An 11766-nucleotide genomic window follows, 5' to 3' on the forward strand; every position below is an offset into this window, starting at 1 on the left:
AAAGTGCTTCTGGAGTCACTTTGGCGGCCATACCCGCTTGGCCAGGTAAACATCTGAAACCTTCCCTGTGAGGGACAGTCCTCCTTGCTAGCTCTAGGCAGCTATTCAGTTGATTTATTTACACACACACACACACACACACACACACACACACACACACAGAAAGAAAAAGCCATCTGAATGTACTCTCTAAATCGTGGCTAGCTACTTCAAGGTTGCGTTTTAATGTTATCACTGCTCATTCAACCAGAGAGTCAGAAAGACTTCCCCATACCTCACAGACTTCCCAGTCCCAACAGATTCATCTCACGCTCATTCATGGCGACTCTTCTTTGCACGGGAACAAAGGCACCGTTCCAACGTGCTTGGTATTGGTTCATTCATTCTTTCATTATGCCTTATTGAGGAGCCTCAAAAGCCAACACTGTGTCAGGCATTGTGAGACAAAAGTTAAACACTGCTGCTTTCAAGGGACTCCCTGAAGTCCACCTGGGTAGGTACAGAACAGACAGGGTTAACCCTAATTAAGGCAATCCTGTGAACTACAAAAGCTTTGGAGTTTATAAGATGCTACAGTGGGTTTTGAGTTCTCTTACAACTAAGTCTATCCATAAAAGTTTTGTAAAACTTTGTGTACATAACAAACACAAATAATTCTTGAAATGTTTAAGAGCTCAGGAAATGTATAATTTCATGCTCTGCCTCACTTTAACATTGCATTAATGTATTTTCTGTAATATCTGGGAAATCCTCTTTTATAAAAATGGCACATGCATGCTAGTGGGTATGAAAAAACAGGTGCCTCTTGTTAAGCATTTAGATGCTCCCCACCCTTCCCCCAGGGCTTACACATACAGGCAACAGCTCTGAAGCTCGTAGGCACACTCACAGAGGCTCTCCAAACTAATACCAGCTCATGGTTGGGTAGAAGGACAGAGTGGGAAGGAAGTAGATGAGCTTGTTTCAGCAAACTGCTAATAGTTATTTCAGGCTGGGCATCGCTGGAAAAGGTGATGTCTCCACCAACGCAGAAGCACAGAAAGATCTGAGACAGCTTTTGGTTTTATGTCATCTTATTACTGTTAATTGGGATTAGCATATACAAAAAGCAAAAATGTCACTTAAATATTTGACACATGTGCTTCACGTCATTTTGTTTACATTTCTCACTTCTTTGCTCATCCCAACTGCTTCCTTCTGGTTTTTTTTGGGGGGGAGGGGGACACATGTATGTGACATTTTTATCCCATTATTCTCCACTGTCCCACTCCCCCCATCAATGTAGACCTCATTCTCTAGTGCTATAGTCCCTTTCTACTATCATGCCCTATACATAGATATATAGATACATAAACTTACAACAATATCCTGCATATAAGAGAAAATGTGGGATATTTATCTGGGTTATTTCACATTAACATGATAATCTCCTGTTCCATCCACTTTCCTGTGTCTGTCATGATTTCATTTTTCTTTATGGCCGAATAAAATTCCACTGCATATATGTACCACATTTTCTTTATCTGTCCACTTACTAGTGGACATGTAGGTTGATTCCATCTCTTGGCTCTTGTACATGATGCGGCAATAAGCATGTATGTAAAAGTTTTTGCTTTTTTTTTTTTTTCTTGCTCTAAACTGGCAGAGCTTTTACAGTAAAGGAAGAAGGCAGGGCCCAGAAGACAGTTTATCCTCAAGGAATCACAATTACAGCAGAAGAGTTGTGGGGAGAGAGAAGAATGACTCAAGGAAAAGGAAGAACTGAGATCATGCTCCTCTCAGTAAGGAAGGCTCTCGTGAGAGCAGCCATGCGTCATAACGCAGGTTCTCAACATGCACGAACTGGCCTGTTCTTTACTTATTTTTTTCTTCTCTCTTTCTTTTGTTTTTTCTTTCTTTCTTTTTGTAGCAGCAAGATTTTTTTTTCTGGGTCTTTATATAATGTGCAAGCACCTCCACGAGAACCTCTCAGAGAACCCTACCACCACAGCACCTCACAAAACTCTGAACCTATGAACGACAGTCATTCATGCTGATTCCATTCCAGACACCATTAGAAACAAGCAGCTACAAGTCTTCATGTAGCTCTGTTGAGTTATTATGAACACCAGACAGTCACCATCGACCCTGACCAGATTTCCTTGGAGATATGCAAATGTAGTTAAAATCATCTACCCAATGAAAGGCATCTGTGTAGGAGATGAGTAGCCATGAAGCTCACTGCGCTTCTCATAGGGGTGGCAGCTGAACAACACTGCTCACCCAAGGCAGAACTCCTCTTCTTGAAAATACATTTATTCGTATTCAAGACCGTATCTTAACTCTAGGCTTAGGCTATGGGAACTGGTACTCTTGCACTCAGACAGTCCCAACTATAGAACTATCTTGGTGATATGTCTCAAAGCTATCTGCACTTAACTGAAAGCACAGGTGAGTCTTGAAGCATTTAAGATCTCAGGCAATGTGTAATTTCATACTTTGCTTCCGTCCACCCTTAACATTGCATCAACAGGCTTTCCCATAATAGTCTAGGAAATCATATTTTTAATAATGTCATACATGTTCTAATGGGCACGCCATATTTATCAAACTGCTCCCTTTCATTAAGCATTTAATTGCTCCCTCCTTTCAGTGCTGGAGTCAGAACCTAAGGCTTGTACATTTAGGCAGTCAATCTGTTAGGGTATGATTTAAGTAATGATGATTACAACAGATCTTCTATGAAAGTGGTTTATTAGGTGGAGATGGAGAGAGAGAGAAAGAGAGAGAGAGAGAGAAGCGAGAGCAGGACACGATGGGGGGAACAAGAGAGGGAGGTGCCCCGACAGAGAAAGGGGAGAGGGCCAAGAGAGGCCAAGAGAAGGGGAACAAGAAAGAAGGGACCAAGAGAGGAGAGACCAAGAGAGGTACCACATGGCTGGCTGGACCCTTTAAGGGGGAAAGTAACCAAGCCTTCCAGGTGTGGCCACCTGGCCAGCGACAGGATAACATGATAAAATTGCTAGGCAACTCAGGAACAGGTTTAGTTCCAAAATCCCAACACAGTCTGCCACTGAACTATGGTACCAGGGTTTGGTTTTCTCAGGCAGGATCTCACTATACAGATCTAGGCTGGCATGAACTTGCTGTGTAGCCCAGGCTGGCTGTAAACCCACTATCCTCCTGTCTTTGCCCCCAGGTGTTGAGACTACAAGATGCATGCCACCACATCTGGCTTCTTGGTTTTTGTTTTGTTTTGTTTTTCTTCAAAACAATATGTGGAACTAGACTTTTAGTACTAAACAGACAACAAAAACTACCTTTACCAAGAGAAAAGTTCCTTGGCAAGTCCCACTACACCATGAGCTCTCTGAGAACACACCAATAGTAAGTGATTAATTTAATATCTACAGCATCACAGAATGGTTCTCTACAACTTCTGCTGATGAGCTTACCAAGCACAATGGATGCAAACCAAAATCCTTCTGTGGTGGTTTGAATGAGAATGGACACAATAGATTCATGCATTTCAATACAGCCCCTTCCACCTCCCTCTCTACTCCCCACCCAACCTGCATTGATAGAACTGTTTGGGAAGGATCAGCCGGTGTGGCCCTGTAGGAGGAGCTATATCACTAGGGATGAGTTTTGAGGTTTCAAAAGCCAGTGCTATTCCAAGTTAGCTTTCGCTGCCTTGTGTTTGTGGATAGAGTCATAAGCTCTCAGCTACTGCTCCAGTGCCGTGGCGGCCTGACTGCTGCTGAATTCCCCACTATCATGTTCACACTGACATGCTTTCTTCTATAAGCCTTGGCCATAACGCATTATCAGAGCAATAAGAGTAAGTAAGACACCTTCTCTTTGTTTTCTCTTCTTTTCACTTTTATTTAAAGTGATTTCATTTTCAAGGAAATGAGATGTTTCAGCATTTCTTAATGTCTTCATCACAACACAACAAACAAATTTAGAATACCCTCTACTGCTCATTGCATATAAATGTGTTTCTCCATTTTAAAGCCAGCCATGAAAAGGTGAGAAACTCACTAAAATTTAAAATTGACAGAATTGTGATCCCGAGTTCTCAAGTATGTCAAAGCAAATGAAAATGTTTTCTGTAGCTAGCAGAAGGCAATCCAAAAAGCTGAGTAAAATAGATGACCCAGATAAAATGATGGGTTAGTAGAAAAGACAAGATTAAAAAATGACATCACCATGGCCGAAGGAACTGGATTTTCCTTCTTAACATATGAAACTGAAAAACACAGATGAATCTGCAAAAAGGCAGATAAACGAGCAAGCCTCTGCAGGGGGTGCAGGCAGCTGGCAAAGGCTTTGGGTGCTCACAGAAGAAAAGCCAAACTCTGAAGTGAGGCAAGCAAGTATACCCTGCCATCAGCTCTCTGCATGCTGCCTTTACCCCAAGCGCACCAACTCTGGCCTCAGATTCCAAAGCTTCTGATGGTTTCCTCCACCAGGAAGGCTTTGCCCTGTTCCTCAGGAGAATCAGGTCAAAACCTTGCTTGTCACTCAAGTCAACAGTCCAGTTTCTAAATCTTCTCTGTCCCAAGCCATCCCAGATGGAAGCAATCACTGGCCGTTCCAGCTTTACCAGGATGAGGAAATTGGAAGCTAGCCTTACTCCTTAGCTCTCCCACCCCTCACACACTCTCCCTGGTAACCAGCTCTTCGTCCTGAGACAGATAACAGAGCATTGCTCCAAGTATGTGCGTAATAACTGGACATTTCTGATAAGCAGTACAGAGTTGGAATTTGCTTTATCTTTCTCTCTCTCTCTCTCTTCTCCTTTTCCCCCCTCCTATATTTTATTTCCAAATCAGTGAGTGAATTGAGAGGGGGTGGGTATTCAAGCCAAAATGTCAACTGCATCTCAATAAATTGCTTTTTGATAAAAGGAAATGGACCAAGAAAAAACACACAGAAAGAGACTCAAAGGCCAGATTTTCTCCTTGTGATGGCACGACCCTCACACGTGCACACTGGGAGATGCGTGGAGATGCTGAGTGTGAGACTGTCACCTGGATCTTGCACTTTTTAAAGCCCAAAAAGAGCCCAGTACTCCCTTCTCCCCAGCACTGTCGGCAATCCCCATGTTTTCATGTCTCTGTCAGGTTTTGAGAAACGTCTGGACCATATTCACCTTGTTTGCATCAGTTTTGACCTCATGTTCACCTTACTCACACAGCGCTGCCCTGCTCGAATGTCAGTCTAACCTTTTCCTTTTTCTTGCCTCATTTCACATTCCCAAGGTCAAGGTCATTGACAGAAGTCCCAGAGTTCTTGTCCCAAAGACTTAGCAAATCTTCACTGCTTATATCTCCCCACTTTCTGAGGAAGAAGCTTGGGGTATGCACTGGCTCCTGCCCCTTGACACTCTTTATCTTCTCAACCTCTTTCTTGCTTCTTCTTCTTCTTACCACCCCAAATAAGGTCTTTTTCCAACATCTTTTTTTTTTTTTTTGGCTATTAGATTGTGCTATATATTATACAAAAATTTGTTTAATGCATTGATAGTACTTTCCATTTTTACACATTTAATTAACGTGTGTGTGTGTGTGTGTGTGTGTGTGTGTGTGTGTGTGTGTGTGTGACATTGCCCTGGAACTTCTTGCCATTATGTGAGTCACTTACCATACCTGCCTGCTCACAAGTCACCGCTAATTGTCTTAAAGCAAACCAGGAGCCAACAAAATCGTTATCATATTAATTGAGGCAGGAGTTACAGTAGGGTGTCCGGGTGTCCAAAGCCTTTCTCCAGTGAAGAGGAAAATGAGACATGGATCAGGGCCTGTGAATGCAACCCAAGAACTAGTGAGTTCGGTTACTGCTGCCCTACATGGATGTAGGGCCAGCCTTTAGAACATAGTCAACCTCCAGGGACCACATACCTAAAGAAAGCTGACTCTTCCTCCTCTAGCAGTCAACTGTCGATAGCTCCCTACATAGAGGAGGATGCTTTGTGTCCTCCCTGTGCATGATGGGATCTTTACTGGCTTGGTCATGTGCAAGTGTCCCACAGGCAGGCACAGCTTCTGTCAGTTCATGGGTGTAATGGCACGTTCATGCCCAGAAGACACTGTTTTGCCCAAATAATCTCCCAGCCTCTAGCTTATAATCTTTCTACCCCCTCTTCCACAATGTCTTCTGGACCTTACGGGGAATGGTAGTCATACAGATGTGCCATTTATAGATAAGCACCCTATAGTCACTTCTTCTCTTCCCCTTGACCAGTAATGAGCCTCTGCATTAACTGCCATCTACACTGACTGAGATCTACACGACCATATGGGTATAAAGATAAGTATTTAGAAGGCAGTTTGATACTATATCCATAAAGCAAAATAATAGTAGCAGATTAGGGCCCATGACTTTCCCAGCCAGAGGTTGTTAGCCAAATTCACAATATTAAGCACGAGTTCTCTCCTGTGGAGAATCCCTTCAATTCTAAGTGGGTTGTTGCCCCCACAATATTCATGCCACTATTGTATATATGAGCATGCCTTTCTAGGCCGTTCATCACTGTAGCTCTCAGGAGTCACAGCTGAGTAAGATTATTGGTCATTTTCTTCCCCAGCAGCCTGCATAGCACCTTTTGGTGCCATGAAAGCTAAGCAGCAGAAGGAAATCTTGTTCCAGTCAGCTTGATTTCTCCGAGTCCTAAGATCAAAATGTATGGAGCCCTCAGCAAATAGGGTCTTCCTGACAAGTTCTTCTGGGCAACCCAGAGGAAAAGCGACGACGTGCATTGATTGGGGGCCTCAAAGGGAAGTATCCACACCTAGCACTGGATTTTTTATTTGATGACCTATGTCTTCCGGGAAGAGTATGATTTCCTATGCAGAGCAAACTCCCTTAATCAGTACTTTCTGATTTTAATGCACATCAGCAACCTTTTTTTTAAACACAATATTCCACAATACTTGGGTCTCTCACCATTGTACAGCAGCCCTCAGAGCACAGGGCTTTTGCTTCATGCACCTGTCTTGCTAGAAACTGTGATTTCACTGTTATTACAGCACAAGGGGAAAAAATTGTAATCCCACCTTTCTGCATTTCACCTGTGTGACACTCTGCACCTGTTACCAGCCCTGTTGCCAACTTCTGAATAAATCTGTTAAACTCAATCAAATACTGTCAAATTTTCAATACACCCCATTGTTTATTTTCAACATTGTTCGCAGGAAAACAATGCTACCTGTCTTTAAGCCTCCTACAACTTAGTGCGTTACCCCAGTTAAACTTTCACTGCCCTTTCTGCATTCGAGTACAACCAGATATTTTCTAAGACAGTCCTGCTCTCTCTCTTTTTTACTCCATCAGACCGCCTGTCTTCCCTCCTGCTTTTCAGGTAAAGCTAAAATGGCCTGTGGATTCCTCAGGCAGTTTCTTTCAACAGTGTAGAACTAGAATACAGTAGGTTGATTTATACGAGTTGGTAACCTCAGAATATAACAAGAGCCTTTTTTCTTTTAGTAGTGCGGGAGGATTAACCCAAGCTTTGTGCTTCCCAGAGAAGCACCATTGAGCTACATGGCACATCCAGCCCTGACCCCTAAACACCATGGCTTAGATTCACTCAGTAAAGCTGACATAATCATAGTACACCCATTGTAAGTCAAAGACAAGGCATGTAAAGTCAGGTCAATTTGAGAATGCAGCCAAGTAAGACTAAGACAAAAGAACCTATTACATACACTTCATGGTAAAAACAATAACTGGAAAGAGAGAAAGATGATAATTGAGAATTACCCAAAATAGATAGATCATTGCTGATGAACTAGAAAACCTAAGAAATGTGGTCAGAGTAGTTTTGCAATAGTAAGAATCTTTAAGTACTACAAACATATAGCACATGTTGAATGGAGGTAATAATGTAAAGACCTCAATTTTGTACTCTAGATTTATTTTAGAAAAAAGCACTATAATAGACTTATATTTGCAAAATCCTAAGTTTTGACAGTATTGTAAATATCACAAGTATTTACTACAAAGACACAGTGAATCCAGAGTAGAAGAAACTTTATTTCATAAATTAAAAGTATTGAACCAACCTTTAAGAAAAGACCATTAATTTAATGTAGTCTGTATACATTCGGTTGCCTTGGAAACAACAAACAAACTTGCAGAAAGTGTTAAGACTGGTACACAGCAACTCCATAATTCCCCCTGTGCTTACACTGCAAGAAACAAACTGTAAGCACTTACAGTCTATGTGCCAATTAATGCCCAGAGCTCTTCAAACACCTCCCTCCTTGCATTTACCACTTAGCTGGGCTTTGGTCCAGTCTTTCTGAAACCCAGATTGTTGACTCTGTCTTCTGACCTTAGTGTCTTCTGATCTTCACACAGAACCACATCCTGAAGCTTCTTCCTCTATGTGAGGAACTCTAAAAGCAGTGAGGACCTTCTCTGGACTTCGATGGTCCATTCAGAGGAGGTGTTCATACCACTCACTTCAAGGCATATGGGTGTATCCTTAAAGTCTCAGAGACAGGTGACCTGCTGAACAGAGATAGTGGCTTCAATACAGGCATACCACAGCTGCTTATTTTTTATTTTGTTTTATTGATAAATATTTTTCTTCTCTCTTTTTAACCTACAGGTTCTTTGCATATATATTAAAGTTCCTAATTAATTTTTATGGGATTTCTGAGTGTGTAAACAAGTGGGTCTATATTTGTTCCTTGCGAGTTCTCTTGGACTTGTTTCTTTCTGTTAGTTTGTTTTATCCAATTCCAATGTGTTAGTTTTGTTGTATCATTATATTTTATTATATGTTATTTTGTTACATCTCTTATAAGCCTGTTTGTCCTCTCATGAGCGATAGAAAGAATTCGATCCAGATGGGAGGAGGGGTAGAAAGAAGTTAGGAGATGTAGAGGGAGAGGAAGCCATAAACATGATATATTACATTTTAAAAAAAAAATCTATTTTCAATAAACAGGTGGAAAAGTGAACTCCAAAAGGACATCACTGAAACACTGGAGATGTCATGACTAATGAAAGAAGCCAGTCCCAAAGGATGCCGATTATAAGATTCTGCACACAGAATATCCCATAACAAGCAAATCCACAGATAAAGACAGTGTTTGTCTAAGATGGTGCAAGGTGTGGAGACAGAGACGGGCAGAAACAACAGCATTGGAGTCATTGCTAAAAAGTTGTTTCGGGGATGATGAAGCTTTATAAAATTAGATCTTGTGGTGGACAATCTTATCACTATCCTAGAGTCACTGAATTATGCATATTAACTGGGTAAGTTGGATAATATGTGAATTCTCTCTCTAAAGTATTTTCTAAAATAAAACCACAGAAAGGGACTGCTAACCTTAAGGTGCAGGGTGAGTCTCCTTAATCCAAAAACCTGAAATATTAAATTTCTGGTAACCAACATGATGCTAAACCACAGCAAAAGAGGGAAGTCTCACACTAGGAAACAGCCACAGGCATAAAACTATCAAAAGCACATTTTAGCTACTTATATAAGTGTATATGAAACAAAAAATCTTGTGCTTAGACATGGGCTTTACCCTTAAGATGGGTCTATTTTTTTTGTTTGCAAATATTCCAAAATCATTCATTCAGTTATCATTCATTCCAGTTACAATTATTTTCAGATAAGGGCCCGTCCTCCTGTCACACTATTTGCCTTCAAATATGAAACTACAGGATTAGCTGTTAATTATGCTAACAGAAAAAACAATTTAAAAACTAAAATGCACTTGCAAACAAAATAATCAAAGGTCCTGGGATAGGAAAAAAGGGAGCAAAATCTGAATTCAAAATAAGTGCATATCAGGGTAGTAAGTTTAAGCATAGTGACTGAACTATGAACAAAATTTTAAATCTGCTCTTGTATCTTTACATCATTTCTCAAGCAATATTCACAAAGATTTTTCAACTTCCATTTTTTACTTTCCTAGTATTAATTTGCTGACACACATTCTGACATAATACTGCTTGAAAATGAAACGTGAGAAAGAAATTTAAATTTAATATTTTAATATTTAAACTTTTAATATTTTAAATTTAAAATATAATTCCTATATGCTATAAGAATTTAAAACACAAATCATTAGTCACTTTACCAAAATACCGAGAAGCCAATTCCACGTGTGAAAAAGTTGTGACTCCCACTCTCACTATATATATTTTTTTTTCTTTTTTTTTTTTTTTCAGTATGCTACCAGGACCCAGGGGTCATTCTTCACTCTGTGGAAGTGAGCTTAAGGTCTACAGCAAGCTCCTGTTCCCTGGAGTCCGGATTTCTCAGTGTGTAAAGCAGCTTTTCAAACTCTTCTTTCCCTGATCCTTCCCCAGCCCAGTGGGAAAGGCAGAGCCAGCACTGGTACTGATTTGAAGAGACTCTAGAAGGCAGCACTCTAAACTCTGTGTCCAGCATTCTTCCTGTGGCCCTCCACTCCTCAGGACACACCCTCGAAACGTTGACATGCTAAAACATCTAGGAAGGCACAGCACAGACACAGCCTGGGGAATGGTCGCTGGTTGCACATCAGGAAGGAAAGCCCAGATCTTCAGATAGTGCCAGATATTAACTCTTCACGTGCTGCTGCACTGTTGAAAGCTGTGGACACCTCGAAGGAGAGTCTGGGATAACGGGAGGGGCAACGGCTACTTATTTATTATATGTCACAGTTCTAACAACAGAAAGAAAACAAAGGTGCGCTCAGTAAGCTCCCGAGCAGTGCAGCTGGAAATCACCTATGTTAGCATCATGACACCTGACATAGTGGGATAATAAGACTCTAGCTTTACTGCAGTCTGAATCACACAGGAATTTGGAAGGGTTCGTATCCACTACTGCCACCCAGCAGCACATGACATCTGCAGGAGGGAAGAGGCCTGTAAAGGTGCTATCCTTTAGAGACGGCACTATCAAATCAGCCAATATGAAGTCATTTTTAAAAAGCCTCAGCATCCGCAGTCTCCTCTGTACAACACAGTGTAAGCCCGTCTTGAGAACGGTGAAGCCAGTCCTTTGTATGTAGCAAAGCAGAGAGGTGCTCAGTCCTTTGAGTGGATGAGTTCAGTCCACAGCCCAGGTTCTTACAAGCTACACCTTAGTTTCCTCGAGTGTGAGATGAAGATCCCAACAGCCCTGTCACGAGTATTTGCTAAGAAGTAAAACAACAGCAACAAATGTATGGCACATCCAAGTCATCCCAACACTAAAGAAACAGGGCAGAAGGATCATGATGCCAGCCTGAGTTGTATAGCAAGAATCTGTCTCCAAAAATACAAATGTATGTGAAATATCTAAAATCTAGCAAGCTAATAAGAGCTCTGTGAGTTTAGACATTCATTATTAACTGTAAGGAACAGTACCATAGGACTAGAACTCCTACACAAAGAGAAACGAAAGAAAAAGGGAATGACCCATCTGACACTGATATAAAGCTTCTAATTGCTACTCTGCCCTCCAACAAAGTCTTTTTCATCCCTCATGTATCCCTTTTCCCTTCTACCTGCCACAAGGCCCAAGGCTGCCTTATTGGTGAATACTAGTAAGCTGGGCAATCAACAGTTCTACAATGTGTAAGAAGAGGTGACTACCAGATGTTTACTCCCAGGTTTTTTTGAGGTAATGGATACATTTCTCTTGATACCAAATAGAAAAGAAAGAAAGAAAAGAAAAAGAGAGAAATGAAAGGAAGGAACTAAAGAAGGAAGAAGAAGAAAGAAAGAAAGAAAGAAAGAAAGGAAGGAAGGAAGGAAGGAAGGAAGGAAGGAAGGAAGGAAGGAAGGAAG

The sequence above is a fragment of the Psammomys obesus genome, unplaced genomic scaffold, assembly GCF_907164565.1.
Source record: "Psammomys obesus unplaced genomic scaffold, mPsaObe1.curated_primary_1811, whole genome shotgun sequence".
In the NCBI taxonomy this organism is placed as follows: Eukaryota; Metazoa; Chordata; class Mammalia; order Rodentia; family Muridae; genus Psammomys; species Psammomys obesus.